This window comes from Lactuca sativa, chromosome 3 (assembly GCF_002870075.4).
Source record: "Lactuca sativa cultivar Salinas chromosome 3, Lsat_Salinas_v11, whole genome shotgun sequence".
Taxonomy (NCBI): domain Eukaryota; kingdom Viridiplantae; phylum Streptophyta; class Magnoliopsida; order Asterales; family Asteraceae; genus Lactuca; species Lactuca sativa.
In genome coordinates this window covers 78428700-78443440 of record NC_056625.2, presented here as the reverse complement: position 1 = coordinate 78443440, position 14741 = coordinate 78428700, and positions in this window count along the sequence as shown.

Genomic DNA, 14741 nt, shown 5'->3' with positions numbered 1-14741 from the left:
GCCATTGGAGATGATGCAACTCTTAATACGATGGCCTGGAGTGACTTCTCGACCAGGTTCAGGGCCGAGTTCGCACCTGTGATTGAGGTGCAACAACTTGCTAGGGAGTTCCAGGATCTCCAACAGACTACTGAGACGGTGAAAAGGTCCGGTACCATGAGATGCTGCGGAGTGATATCCGCCAGTTTGTGAGCCGATCCGGCTGCAAGATGTTGGAAGATATGATTGCGAGGGCTCGAGAGAGGGAGTTAGATTTAGAGATTGAGAGGAAGAGGAAACCAGAGGGGATTTAGATAAGGAGTTTTGGCAAAAAGCCCAAGGTATCAGATCACAGATCAAGGAGCCAGCAGGGCCGCAACCACTATGGCAAGTGCGACAAGTTGCATGAGGGAACATGCATGGCGGGTAGTTCGGGTTGCATTAAGTGCGGCCGAACTGGTCATGTTAGCAGGGACTGGACTGCCACCACCACCACCACTATGACATTATCTGATCTGATTTGCTTTCAGTGCAATCAGAGGGGCCACAAGAGGTCCCAGTGCCCGAGTTTAGTAGCAGCTGGACAGGTGGCGGCACCCGCTCCTGTTACGTTGAGGATTACCAACGACCGCCAGGGCCGGACAGAGGCGCCTGCAATGAAGAGCAGATCCTTCCAACTGACAGAAGAAGAGGCACATGCAGCTCCCGATGTTGTGACGGGTATGTATCTTCTTACTATCTCTTTATTTATATTGATTTATTGCTTATGTTTATGTGTTTCATTATAGGATCGTTCTTTGTAAATGGTATATCTTCTCTGGTATTATTTGATTCGGGGGCTACCCGATCTTTTGTATTGCTCGCGCTCAGCAAGCGATTTGTGGGAGCTCCAGGATAGCTGGACTGTCCACTTGATCTAGAGATAGCAGTTGATAGGACCGTTCGGGTTGCGAGGGTTCATCGGGGATGTACACTGCAGTTATTGGATGAGCAGTTTTCTGTGGATTTAGTCCCCATTCCCCCTTCGAGGGAATAAGGTTATCATGGGTATGAAATGGTTGAGCCCCAACGGGGCAGTGATTAACTGCGAGCAACAGTTGGTACGAGTTAGGACCCCAAGTAAGGGAGATGCCGCAATGTATAGTGACTTTGTGTTCATCAGTGAGAGCTACACGCTACCTTCAGCAGGGTTGCGCAAGTTATGTCACCTATGTTATGGATACTCGGGATAAGGGTAAGGCGACTGTGGATGATGTACCAATCGTACGGAAGTACCTGGACGTGTTCCCAAAGGATTTTCCTGGGGTACCTCCGGAGAGGCAGGTAGAGTTTAGGATTGACCTAGTTCCTAGTGTGGATCCGATAGCCATGTCACCATATCGGTTGGCTCCTCCCAAGATGCAGGAGTTGTATACATAGCTGCAGGAGCTGTTAAACAAGGGATTTATCAGGCTGAGTAGTTCGCCATAGGGAACCCTGATGATGTTTGTGAATAAGAAGGACAGGTCACATCGGATGTGTATAGATTACCAGGATCTGAATAAGGTAACGGTGAAGAACCGTTATCCCCTCCCGAGGATTGATGATTTATTTGACCAACTTCAGGGTGCCTCTTGGTTCTCCAAGATTGATCTATGATCGGTTTATCACTAGTTGCGAGTAAGGGACGATGATGTGCAAAAGACAGTCTTTCGGACTCGCTATGGTCATTATGAGTTCGTGGTGATTCCGTTTAGGCCGACCAATGCTCCTGCCGCCTTCATGAATCTCATGAACTGTGTGTGCAGACCGATGCTGGACCGGTCTATGATAGTCTTCATCGATGATATATTGGTTTATTCCAAGACCCAGGAGCAGCATGAGGAGCACCTGAAGGAGGTGGTGGAGACAGTGAGGAGGGAAAGACTTTTCGCAAAGTTCTACAAGTGTGAGTTCTGGTTGCACGAGGTGCAGTTTCTGGGGCACCTTGTCAACCAAAAGGGTATTCTGGTCGATCAGGCCAAGATAGAGGCTGTGATGTAGTGGGAGGTTCCGAGGTCTCCATCTGAGATTCAAAGTTTTCTTGTTCTGGCGGGTTATTATCAGAGATTCATCCAATATTTCTCTAAAATTCCTGCTCCTTTAACCCGACCGACCAAGATGTCGATGACATTCTGCTAGGGTCCTGAGCAGTAAGCACCCATCGAGACTCTCACATAGCAGTTGTGTGAGGCACTAATTTTGAATTTTTCGGAGGGCGTCGATGATTTCGTGGTTTACTATGACACTTTGATCACGGGTATGGGTGCAGTGCTAATGCAGAGGTGTCACGTGATAGCGTACACTTCGAGGCAGTTGAAGCCTCATGAGGCGAATTACCTGACACACGATTTGGAGTAGGGGGTTGTGGTTTTCGCCCTCAAGATTTGGTGACACTATCTCTATGGGGTTCGTTGTACCATTTACACAAACCATAAGAGATTGAGGTACCTGATGGATCAACCGAATTTAAACATGAGGCAGTGTCGATGGTTAGATGTGGTGAAGGATTATGACTGTAAGATCCTTTATCACCCGGGGAAGGGCAATGTGGTGACCCATGATCTTAGCTCCAAGGTAGTGGCAGATATGATTCGAGACATATGTATGAGGATGCCAGTGATTACTCCGTTGCTGGAACGGATTCGGGAGGCTTAGGTCGAGGGTATGAAGGAAGAGCGCCAGAAGTGTGAGCGGATCGTAGGTCAGCTGACATCATTTTATTATGACAACCGTGAGTTGTTGACCCTGCATCAGAGGGTCTGGGTTCGTTACTGGGGCGGTGTACGCCAGGTTCTGATAGATGAGGCTCACAAGTCAAGGTTCTCCATCTATCCCGGAGCGACGAAGACTTACCAGGATCTTCACCCTGATTATTGGTGGCCCTGTATGAAGCGGGACATAGCATGGTATGTGGAGCAGTGCTTGACTTGCAGGAAAGTCAAGGCTGAACACCAGCGACCTCACGACAAGATGCAGCCGTTGGATATTCCCGTGTGGAAATAGGAATATATCACTATGGATTTCATCACAAAGCTTCCCAGGACCGCACGTGGAGTGGATTCGATATGGGTCATCTAGAATCCATTGACCAAGAGTGCTCATTTCATCCCGATTCTGGAGAGTATATCGGCTGAGAAGCTAGCCGAGATCTACATAAGCGAGTCATGGAGTGCTGGTTTCGGTTGTGTCAGATCGAGATGTTCGTTTCGCTTCTAGATTTTGGAAGCTGTTTCATGGAGAGATGGGTACTCATCTTCACTTTAGTACCAATTTTCACCATCAGACGGATGGGCAGAGTGAGAGGACGATTCAGACAAAAGAGGACATGCTGCGTGCGTATTAGAATTTGGAGGGAGTTGGGATATGTATCTTCCCTTAGCATAATTTTCATATAACAACAACTATCACGCTAGCATAGATCGACCTCCCTTCGAGATGCTATATGGGAGGAAATGTAGGACCCCAATCTGTTGGGGCGATGTCGGTCAGAGAGTACTGGGGAGTATCGAGGTGGTACTGAAGACCATTGAGAAGATTCAGCAGGTCGGAAGCAGGCTTCAGACTACTCAGAGTCGACAGAAAATCTATGCGGAGAAGCAATGATCAGACTTGGAGTTCCAGGTGGGAGACATGGTTCTCATGAAGGTGTCACCTTGGAAAGGTGTCATCATGTTCAGGAAGCGGGGCAAGCTGGGCCCAGGTACATCAGTCCGTTTAGGGTTTTGGCTCGGGTGGACCGGGTTGCTTACCGTTTGGATCTTCCAGCAGCTCAGCCAGATCCATAACATTTTTCATGTCTCCTAGTTGCGGAAGTGCTTAGTGGATGACTCCGTAGTAGTGCCTTTAGAGGATATTCAGCTTGATGACAGCCTGAACTACATTGAGAGACCAGTAGCCATCCTCGACAGGAAGAGGAAGGAGCTAAGGAACAAGAGGGTGGAGCTAGTAAAGGTGCAGTGGCTGCACCACAACGGCTCCGAGTGGACTTCGAAGCCTAAGGAGGAGATGAGGGAGCACTATCGGGAGTTGTTCAAGACAACGAATTTCAAGGACGAAGTCTGATTCAAGTGGGGGAGAATTGTAACACCCATGACTTGAGGTAATGATAATTATTTAATTTCTTATAATTAATTGTTGGACTATGAGATTAATGTTGGATTGTTGACTTGGGCCTTAGTGAGTGGGCCCTTATATATTGGGTTGTCTGAGGACGTACGTTGGGCGTAAGCTTGGCGTATGCGGGGCATAGCGCAACATTGGATGCAGGTACGCGCAGTGTACCAAGGAGTATGCGTAGACTCAAAACCCTATTTTTTAGGGTTTAAGCCATATAAATACCACATTATTTCCCAAACCCTAGCCTCCTTGACTCAGAAGCCCTAGAACCCTAACTTCCATCATCTTTGTGTGATTTTGATCTTGTGAAGCTCATTTTGGTGGTTTGAAGCTTGGAAGAAGAAAGAGGAAGTTGGTAAAGAAGAACTTAAGTAACTTGAGCTCAAGGATCTGACATATCATTACCATTTAGCACTCATTTGAGGTAAAAAGCTCACAACTTGCCTCATGTATGCTTAGATCTATGTTAATGGTGTTTTGGACCTTTTTAAGTCCCAAGAATTGATTTTTATGGTTCAAACCCGTTTCTAGGCTTCAGGTTTCCACCCTTAGTGCTATATGAGTCCCAAGAACAGAAAATTTTCCATCTTGAAGGTCTTTTTATGGCCATGCATAAGTTTTAGTCATTCCCATGGAAGTTAGTTGCCATATTTCAAGTTAGGATCCATTTGGTGGGTTGCAAGCCACCAAGTAATCGACTTTAAGGGTTAAGACACTTTATTGGACTCAGATATGTGTTTGGAGCTTAAGTTCTTAAGGGATTAATCCTTTTTGGTGATTTTGGCTTAACAGGGTTGTATGTTGGGGGTACAAGCCATGCAAGCTGTACGCTTAGTGTACAAAGGAGTACGCCCCGCGTACTCACTGGATTAGGGTTTCGTCATTTGTGCCTTGGTTTGGGCTGATATTTGGACTTCTTAGGTATTGGGCCTTAGTGTGCCATCAAAAGTCAGTTAGTGGGCTAAGGACATGTTTGGGCCTAATGGATGGCCCATTTGAGAAGTTGGGCCCAATTTAGAAAATTAGGCCATAAGTGGGCCATTAGTGGGCTTGGGAAGACTATATAGAATTGGGCCATGCATGTTATGGATTTGGGCCTAGGTTATGCTCTAAATTAGATCAGGGGTAAAATGGTCATTTTAACCTAAGAAGGAGTATTGGATTTTGACAAGTGTTATTTGGTAATGTTAGCTCGAGGAGTCGTCAGAGCAGCCGTTAGAGATTCCTTACCGTGAGATTTTGCATTCAGCTTTGCGAGGTGAGTTTCCTCCTGTAGGAACGGGTCGAAGGCACCAATGCTGACCCATTTATGTATGCTAGTATGTCCGAACTAAGGTCCGATGCCAGGCAATGCCCGATGTAGGTTTATATGATTCCGGATTCCGATCTGATTTCGAACGGTGTCCGAGGAATGTTTGTATACTTGATGTCTTCGTGATTCTTGCATGTGTCTGTATTGTATGTTTCTGGATTACAATCCGATGCCGGGCAATGCCTGAGGAATGTTTGTATTCTTTCGGATTTCGGTTCGATGTCAGGCGGGGCCCGAGGAATGTTTTTATGTTTATGTTATGTGATTATTTATAGGTATTTGTTGATATGTTTATATGTATACCAAGCTTTGCTCGATGCCGGGCGGGGCCCGATACCGGATTTCGGTCTGATGCTGGTGGGGCCTGATGCCGGACATGTTGGATTAGGTGTCAAAGCCCATAAATATAATTAGTATGTACTTGACCCGAGAGTAGCATGGTCCATTTCAGGTTGCATTCACCAGGGCAATTTGATAAGATGGATATTTGAGAAAGAGGTTATTTATGATTTATTAATGTATTATAAGTATAATATATTAAATTGAGAAATCATATTATTTAATTAGTATTGATCAAGAATTAATTTGGAATTAATTTAGTAATGAAAATAGACTAATTAAATTAACGGGTACTGATTATGTAAATCAGTGATACACATGGTTTGGGCTATTGATCCATGATGGACCAAGTTTATGTAAGTTTCCATGAACAGTTAGTCCATATGATTTATTGGATCATAAGCCTAAGTTTAAGAATTATGGTTTTCATATGACTCTTTGAATTCTACACTATATATGTATTCCCCTAAAGCTAAAATCCGACCTATGAGTTCAAAGGAAGACCTAGCCAATTTGGTGTCTCCAAACCTCTCTCTCATATTCATCCAAATGTTAATGGTGTGTTGTGAACCATTTGAGGCATCACACTTGAGGTGATAAGCCCTTGAAAGGCTAAATTCAACAAGCTACAACAAGAGGTAATATTCTAACTAGTTTTTATGGTTCATATATCAATTGTATGCTAGTTATAAGCTTTATGCTTTGGATAATTTTTTTTATTGCATATATAACTAGAGAAAACTTAGATCCAAAGCATTAGGGTTGTATGTGCACCATAGGAGTGTTATAGTACATAAAGCCTAACAGAACATTGTCTGATGCCAGGTAGGGCTCGATGTCGGACATTGTCCGATGCCGGGCGGGGCCCATGATATATTATTATGTGATTATGTGATTATGTGTATGGTATGTAGTAGTTTGGGGAGAATCACTAAGCTTCGAGCTTATAGTTTTTAGTTTTGGTTTCAGGTACCTCCGGTAGCAAGGGGAAGAGCTCGGGATGACTGCAGTGCACACACCATGATTTTAGCATGGATGTTTTACTTTGATATATTTGACAGATGTTTATGATGTTTTTAGATACAATGACTTATAATTTTATATGATGAATTGGTAACTGTGGTTTTATTAATAAATAAAAACGAAAATTTTGGACCGTATTTTTGGGAAGTTTCATAAATAAAACAGTACACTTAATCCTGATCTGAGTGTAAATGTTTATAAACATAGAATGTTTATTCAGAGTAGTTTGTGCAAAAACATAGTCAACAATGTTATCAATATGCATCGTGTGAGACCCAATACTTGTAATCCGAGACAAATATTCATGTTAATATACTTATAATGAATTAGTAAAAATTAACATATTTTTGTGAAGTGAAATGTTAAATGTTTATATCAATAAACACTACCAAACTGGTTAACAATCTACAAAGAGTCTTTATACTACATACAACCTTATCCTAGTTTGAATTAGTATTTTTATATCTAGAATTTTGTGGAGTAAATAACCGAGGTGTGACTTGTTCACATCTCCGTGAAGCACAGTAAATAGGGTGGTGCTTGTTGTCCTAACGACGCTTCATCGACGTCGTGAATAAAGAATAAGATAAAAAGTCCGATTTGTCTCGTCACACGAAGGTTGTAGCTAGAAACCATACGGACGGGGGTGTAAACGCGTATAGATCTACACACAACATTCTCCACTCACAAAGGGTTAACGGTTATTATAGAGGACTTCACTAAGTTGGTGTTCTTAGTTTGATGAATGAGAAACTTCCACAACAATCCCTTGTTTTAGTTACAATTCCCAATTGTTTATGTTCGGAAACTTTTGGTTGTAATGCTTAATAAATGTGTAAAGCTACAAAAGTCTTCCTATCCAAGTTTTAGTTACAATTCCCAATTGTTTATGTTCGGAAACTTTTGATCGTAAAGCTTATTGCATCCTAAGTGTAAAACTACAAAATTTTTCCTATCCGAATAGGGCAGCATAACGACTGCGTTTTGACTAAAACTAGATTTCAACCTAAGTGAAACCAACCAAAACCTTAACAATCTAAACTTGTACAACTATATTAGTAAAATACGTGTGAAAATAATGCAATTCAAATGTGTACATACACAAGGCAAACCTTTTAACGAACACAAATAACATTTCCATGTATGTTCTTTTGATATATATATATATATATATATATATATATATATATATATATATATATATGTGTGTGTGTGTGTAAAATATTTTTGTATAACAAGATATATGTACATATTTTATTATCATTTGGGTGATAAAACATGTATATATACTTAAAAATCAACACCTTTATACAACATCTATATAACTTAAAATCCAATTTATATTTTATTATCATTTGGATGATAAAATATGTATATATACTTAAAAATCAACACCTATATACAACATCTTTATAACATAAAATCCAATTTAACCCAATGAGACAAGGCTAGGAAATTAATCTAAAATGTCTATTTTGTCCATGTTTTAGAAACATTCTAGAAAAATCATCGGGGGTTGGAATTAGGATCCGTAAATACTCAAGGTTTAGAAATTTAGTGTACTTTGTCCATGATTTTTTCCTTGACTTGACGTGGATCCTAAATAGGGTGAAAATGACCGTTTTTACAGACTAGTCCAAAATGCACTGAAATGATATGCCATTTTGTAAAAATCATAAGAAATTGTAGAAAACTCGTATTAACATATGCGAGTAGTCCCTGAAAAGGCATGATCTAAAATACTAGTATATAGTACAGTTTTGCAAGTCGTAGGGTTTAAGATGAGGAAAACAGGTCTTAAACAGACCGTAGTTTTTCTTTAAAAGCTGAAAAATAAGCCTAGAAATAACAAGTATTTTTAATTAGCTAAGCTTTTATATCATCCAAATAAACATCATTTAGCATGCATTCTCCCCCAAAATTTGTAAAAGATAAAAGAGGGGTTGTAGAAAATCACTTTTGTCGCGTAGCGTTATTCAGTTTGAGAAAGATTCATGAGGTTTCCGGTTAGTTACTCCCTTAATACAAGTGAGTTTTATGATAAAAAGAAAAGGTAGAACTCATATAATCACCTAGTTCTTCTTGGATCCATAGTGTGTTACCAAAAGAGTGTTGAAACACAAGGACTCTAAGGAACAAGATGAAGGTTTTCTTGGGTTTAATGACACTAGAAATCAGAACCTTATGGGGCTGTTTAGATCTTGAAATATGATAGTCAAATTGGAACTTTTTGTGGGTTATATAACACTAAAAAAAATCCGCTGTTTTGGGTTGTTGTTGTCACGAAAATCATAGCAAAGTAGCAAGAAAAAGAGTAATTTAGCTATTGTTTTAAGTAGCCATTTTAATGAAGCAAATCAACTAAATTTTAGATTTAATTTGTAACGCTTGGTTCCTGGTACGCATTTATTCATAATTTATTTATTTTGATGAGCTACTCGACGAGTTGGGAGCCCCATAATCGTCGAGTAGAAACGAGATTGGACTCGGGTTTTAAGCTATCTACTTGACGAGTTGAGACCTTCATCTCGGCGAGTAGGTCTGCCAGAATGAAACCCTAATTTCGAGGTTTTGCACCCTATTTAAGCATCTTAATCTCCATCTATCAGCCTCATTTCCAGCCTCTAAGTCCCAAACTCTAATCCTCGAAACCTAAATCCATTTTGAGAGCTTGTGAGCCATTTTGAGTGACTCTTGGGTGTTTTGAAGCTTGTGAAGAAGAGAAGAAGTTTGGAGTTTCAGAAGGAAGCTAGTAGATTGTCACACCCCCAAACCAGAACGGCGGAATCGTTCGGGGGCGGAGGACGTCATATTCAGTATCATAACAGTTCATAGAAAGGAAAGTACACACCACCATAATATAAATATGTTTGAAAAGTTTACATGATTGCAGGTGTTACATGTTTGCAAAAGAAATCAAATATAAAATGGCGATCCAAAATATGTTACTAACGCCAGTGCGTTAGTCTTCAGAAGTAGTTGCTACCTGGCTAGCGGTTTCCTGTGAATACAAGTTATTTCAAAGAAAAAGTGTCAACATTTAAGTTGGTGAGTTCATAAGTAGTGTTTTGAGAAGATGTATGCCATTCGAAAGTGTTTGCATGTTTTCCAGAAAAACCCTTATTTCCCCTATAAAAGTATGAGATGCATATGGATGTTCATGATGTAAATTGCAACTATTTGTACCGAGAAAATCCCTTATTTTCCTATTAGTTGTTTGTTTTGTATACAGGAAAAACCCTCATTTTCCTGACATAACTGGCAGTCTTGAAGACCGAAAATTGCAAGCAAGCGACGTGCTTGTAAGTCGTGTCATAGTTTTACATAGTAAAGCTATACGAAAATCACCCTTATTAAATGAAGAGTAGTTGTAATGACTACTTGTTCATAAAAGCATAATACCATAATAATTGTATATCCGATGAGTTTTATAACCATACTAAACATAATATGCCTGTAGCGACGTTCTTCAGGCGTCGTAGCGTTATGACAACTGTCACCCCAAAAGACGGACTGTAGCTAACAGTCAGGGCGCGGGATCATGACTTCCCGTATAGATCTATACACATTTGACACGTTCTCCGAACGGGAGACTCTGGTTATAGACAGGACTTGTAGCATTATTTTCTAATAAAGAAAGTAACGTTTGAAGATATACACGACTCATGGATTCTCAACTAAGTCCGTAATAAGGTAGTAGTTTGTATGCAAAGTTTAACCTCTTTCACAATGTTTGACAAAGCATAATCATAAGTTCTTTGAATGCATGAAATGACTTAGTAAAGAATGTTACCCTTGATATGATGTGTTTGTATGTAAACGTATAAATAAAACATATTTCTATTTATAAACATATTATATCCCAAAGAGGGTAAAGCTGTGTTGTGAGGGGTTTTGTATCATAATAACTTCACAAGATAGTTAAAACAACAGTATGAAAAGTATATCAAAAGGTTAATGTTTCACACGAATTTAGTCATGTGTTAACTTGTATTCCTCCCCAAAAAGAGTATAAAACATTTAAAATGTATTTAAAGAGTGTTCAAAGGGGATATGAACTCACTTGATAGTTTGAAGATGGTGAGGTGGAAAACCGAGCAGAGTTTCGTCTCGGGAAACTGATTTTTCTTGGGATTCTCGGGAATCTCGGGAGTAGAATCGGCCTTCGGGACTTGAGCCAAAAAGACCAGAGCTTCGGGTTTGAACGGACACGGAAAACGAGGAAATGCTGAGAGAGAGAGAAGAGAAATGAACCCTTTCTTTGGAAACCCTCGCAATCTATTTATAGGAAGGCAGGTCTGCCTCGGTACGCGGGGCGTACGCGCGTACGCGCTGCGTACGCGTACGTCATGCATGACCGAAGCCTCGACTGCCTCGGTTCGGATGGGACGGGTTCTTGGGTTCTCGGGTCGGATGGGACGGGTTGCTGGGGAGGTGGGTCGGATGGGACGCCGGGTCGGATGGGACGTCGGGTCGGACGGGTCGGACGGGTCGGCTTCCTCGGATATGGCGACGTGGACGATCCGAGGCCAATCCTCTCGGTTACGCGGGGCGTACAGGAGTACGCAGCGCGTACTTCGGAGAAGAACGCTGACTCCTCTTCGGATAATATCCGAATTTTGAATTAAATAAATAATTAATTTATTTAATAAACTTCAAAAATCCATATCTTCTTCATACGAACTCCGTTTTCGATGGTCTTTATATCCACGCGTAGGTGAGACTACGATCTACAACTTTCGTTTAGACTCCGTTGGCAAATTCCAAAATTATTTTTATTATTTATTTTATAACTAATCGTTTTTAAGGAATTTCTTTGAAAAATCATAACTTCCTCATGCGAAGTCAGATTTGGACGTTCTTTTTGTGTACGCTCACGGTTTAATGTTATCTATGACTTTCATTTAGATACCTAAGGCTAAATGTTATCGTATTGAAACTTTGCGTTTTTCGTTTGATCGGTGTTGTCGGTTTTGACAGAAATCTTAGAATGGTCATAGCTTCTTCGCCATAACTCAGATTTTAGTGTTCTTTATTTATTTGGAACCTTTAAGACGATATCTACTACATAGCGTACTCCAAATCAGAGCTTTTGAACAATTCATTTATCGATGATATTCCCATTACATTCAAAAGGGGTTACAAGACTCGGTTTATAATGCCCGGGATAACGGGTTGTTACATCATCCCCCCGTTAAACGGAATTTCGTCCCGAAATTTAATACAAGGTAAGAGTTTTAAGGGCTGAGGAAGAGATGCGGATACTTCTGTAGCATTTGGTCTTCCCGTTCCCATGTGAATTCGGGTCCTCTCTTAGCATTCCATCGAACTTTTACTATTGGAATGCGACTCTGCTTGGTCCTTTTAACTTCCCTATCCATGATCTCGACGGGTTCTTCCACAAAGTTGAGATTTTCGTTTAACGCGATTTCATCGAGTGGAATTACAAGTGTTTCGTCGGACAAACACTTTTTCAGGTTCGACACGTGGAATACTGGATGCACTTTGTTAAGCTCGATTGGAAGTTGGAGTTTGTAGGCCACTGGACCAACTCTCGAAATGATTTCGTAGGGTCCAATGTACCTGGGATTTAGCTTTCCACGCTTCCCAAAGCGTATCACGCCTTTCCAGGGTGAGACCTTCAGTAGCACACGGTCGCCAATCTGGAATTCCAAGGGTTTACGCCTCCTGTCGGCATAGCTCTTTTGTCTATCCCTTGAGGACTTCAGTCGTTCTCGTATTTGCACGATCTTTTCGGTAGTTTCTCTGATGATCTCTGGACCAGTAAGGGTGCTTTTAGTGACTAGACCTTTTGCCAATTGGGTGTCGCCCACTTCCGTCCAGCACAGGGGTGATCTGCACTTACGGCCGTAAAGGGCTTCGAACGGAGCGGTCTTGACGCTAGTATGATAACTATTGTTATAAGAGAACTCGACCAAAGGCAAGTGAATATCCCATGCCTTGCCAAAGTCGATTACACATGCTCGCAACATGTCTTCCAAGGTTTGGATCGTCCTCTCACTCTGTCCGTCAGTTTGAGGGTGGTATGCTGTACTCATGTCAACCTTGTTCCCATGGATTTTTGCAGTGATTGCCAAAATCTGGAAGTGAACCTGCTGTCTCTATCTGAGATGATGGACATTGGTACTCCATGAAGTCGTACGATCTCCCGGATGTAGGTTCTTGATAGTTTTTCCATCCTATCGGTTTCCTTGATAGGTAAGAAATGGGCTGACTTGGTTAATCTGTCGACGATTACCCAAATAGTATCTTGGCCACTCTGAGTTTTGGGCAGTTTGGTTATGAAGTCCATGGAAATCTGCTCCCATTTCCACTCAGGTATTTCAGGTTGTTGGAGTAGGCCTAAGGGTTTTTGGTGTTCTATTTTTATTTTGGCGCAAGTTAAACACTTGCCCACGTACGTAGCGATCTCCGCTTTCATGTTTGGCCACCAGTAGAGTTGCTTGAGATCTAGATACATCTTGTCTGACCCTGGGTGTACGGAGTATGGGGTCCTGTGTGCCTCGCTCATAACTACCTCTCTGAATCCCCCAAACTTTGGTGTCCAGATCCGGTTCATGAGGTAGCGTGCTCCGTCACTCTTGATTTCTAAGTTCTTGTCCATTCCCCTAAGGGCCTCACCTGCCACGTTTTCGGGTTTCAAGGCCTCTAATTGAGCTTCCTTGACTTGCGTTGATAGGTGCGAATGGATCGACATAGCTAATGACTTCACTCTCCGGCCTGAGTACTCCTTTCGACTAAGGGCATCGGCTACGACGTTTGCTTTTCCCGGATGATAGCGAATATCGCATTCGTAATCACTGAGTAGCTCGACCCATCGCCGTTGTCTCATGCTGAGCTCCTTCTGATCGAAAATGTGTTGTAAGCTCTTGTGGTTGGTAAAGATAGTGCTCTTCGTTCCATACAAGTAATGTCTCCAGATCTTCAGGGCAAACACTACTGCTCCTAGCTCAAGATCGTGGGTCGTGTAGTTAACCTCATGTGTTTTCAACTGTCTCGAGGCGTAGGCGATGACCTTACCTCGCTGCATCAGAACACATCCGAGTCCTTGGTTTGATGCATCGCAATAAACTACGAAGTCTTCTATTCCTTCGGGAAGGGATAGTATTGGTGCGGTGCACAAGGCTCGTTTGAGCGTTTGGAACGCTCTTTCTTGTTTCTCTTCCCAGTCAAAGGCCACACCTTTCTGGGTTAGGGTTGTAAGAGGCTTCGCTATTCGTGAGAAGTTCTGAATGAACCTGCGGTAGTAGCCAGCGAGACCTAGAAATTGGCGAATTTCTGTAGGAGTCTTCGGTGCTGACCAGTTCTCAATGGCCTTAATTTTGGATGGGTCCACGTGGATTCCCTCTTCGCTTACCACGTGTCCTAAGAATTCGACTCTTCGGATCCAAAATTCACATTTCGAGAACTTCGCATAAAGTTTCTCTTTTCGTAATATCCCTAGAACTTGTCGCAGATGATCGCCATGCTCTTTCTTACTTCGGGAGTAGATCAGGATGTCGTCAATGAAAACGATGACGAACTGATCCAAGTAAGGTCGGCATACTCTATTCATCAGATCCATGAAGACTGCGGGCGCATTGGTCAATCCGAATGGCATCACCACGAACTCGTAATGTCCGTAACGAGTTCGGAAGGCGGTCTTCGGCACATCCTCCTCTAGCACTCGTAACTGGTGATACCCGGACCTCAGATCAATCTTAGAAAAATAGTTCGCCCCTTGCAGTTGGTCGAATAGATCATCTATGCGCGGTAGAGGATAACGATTCTTGACCGTCAGTTTGTTGAGTTCTCTGTAGTCGATGCACATTCTGAACGATCCATCTTTCTTTTTCACAAACAACACGGGTGCTCCCCATGGTGAGAAGCTCGGTCTGATGAATCCTTTTCCCAGTAGTTCATTCAGTTGACTGGATAGCTCCTGCATCTC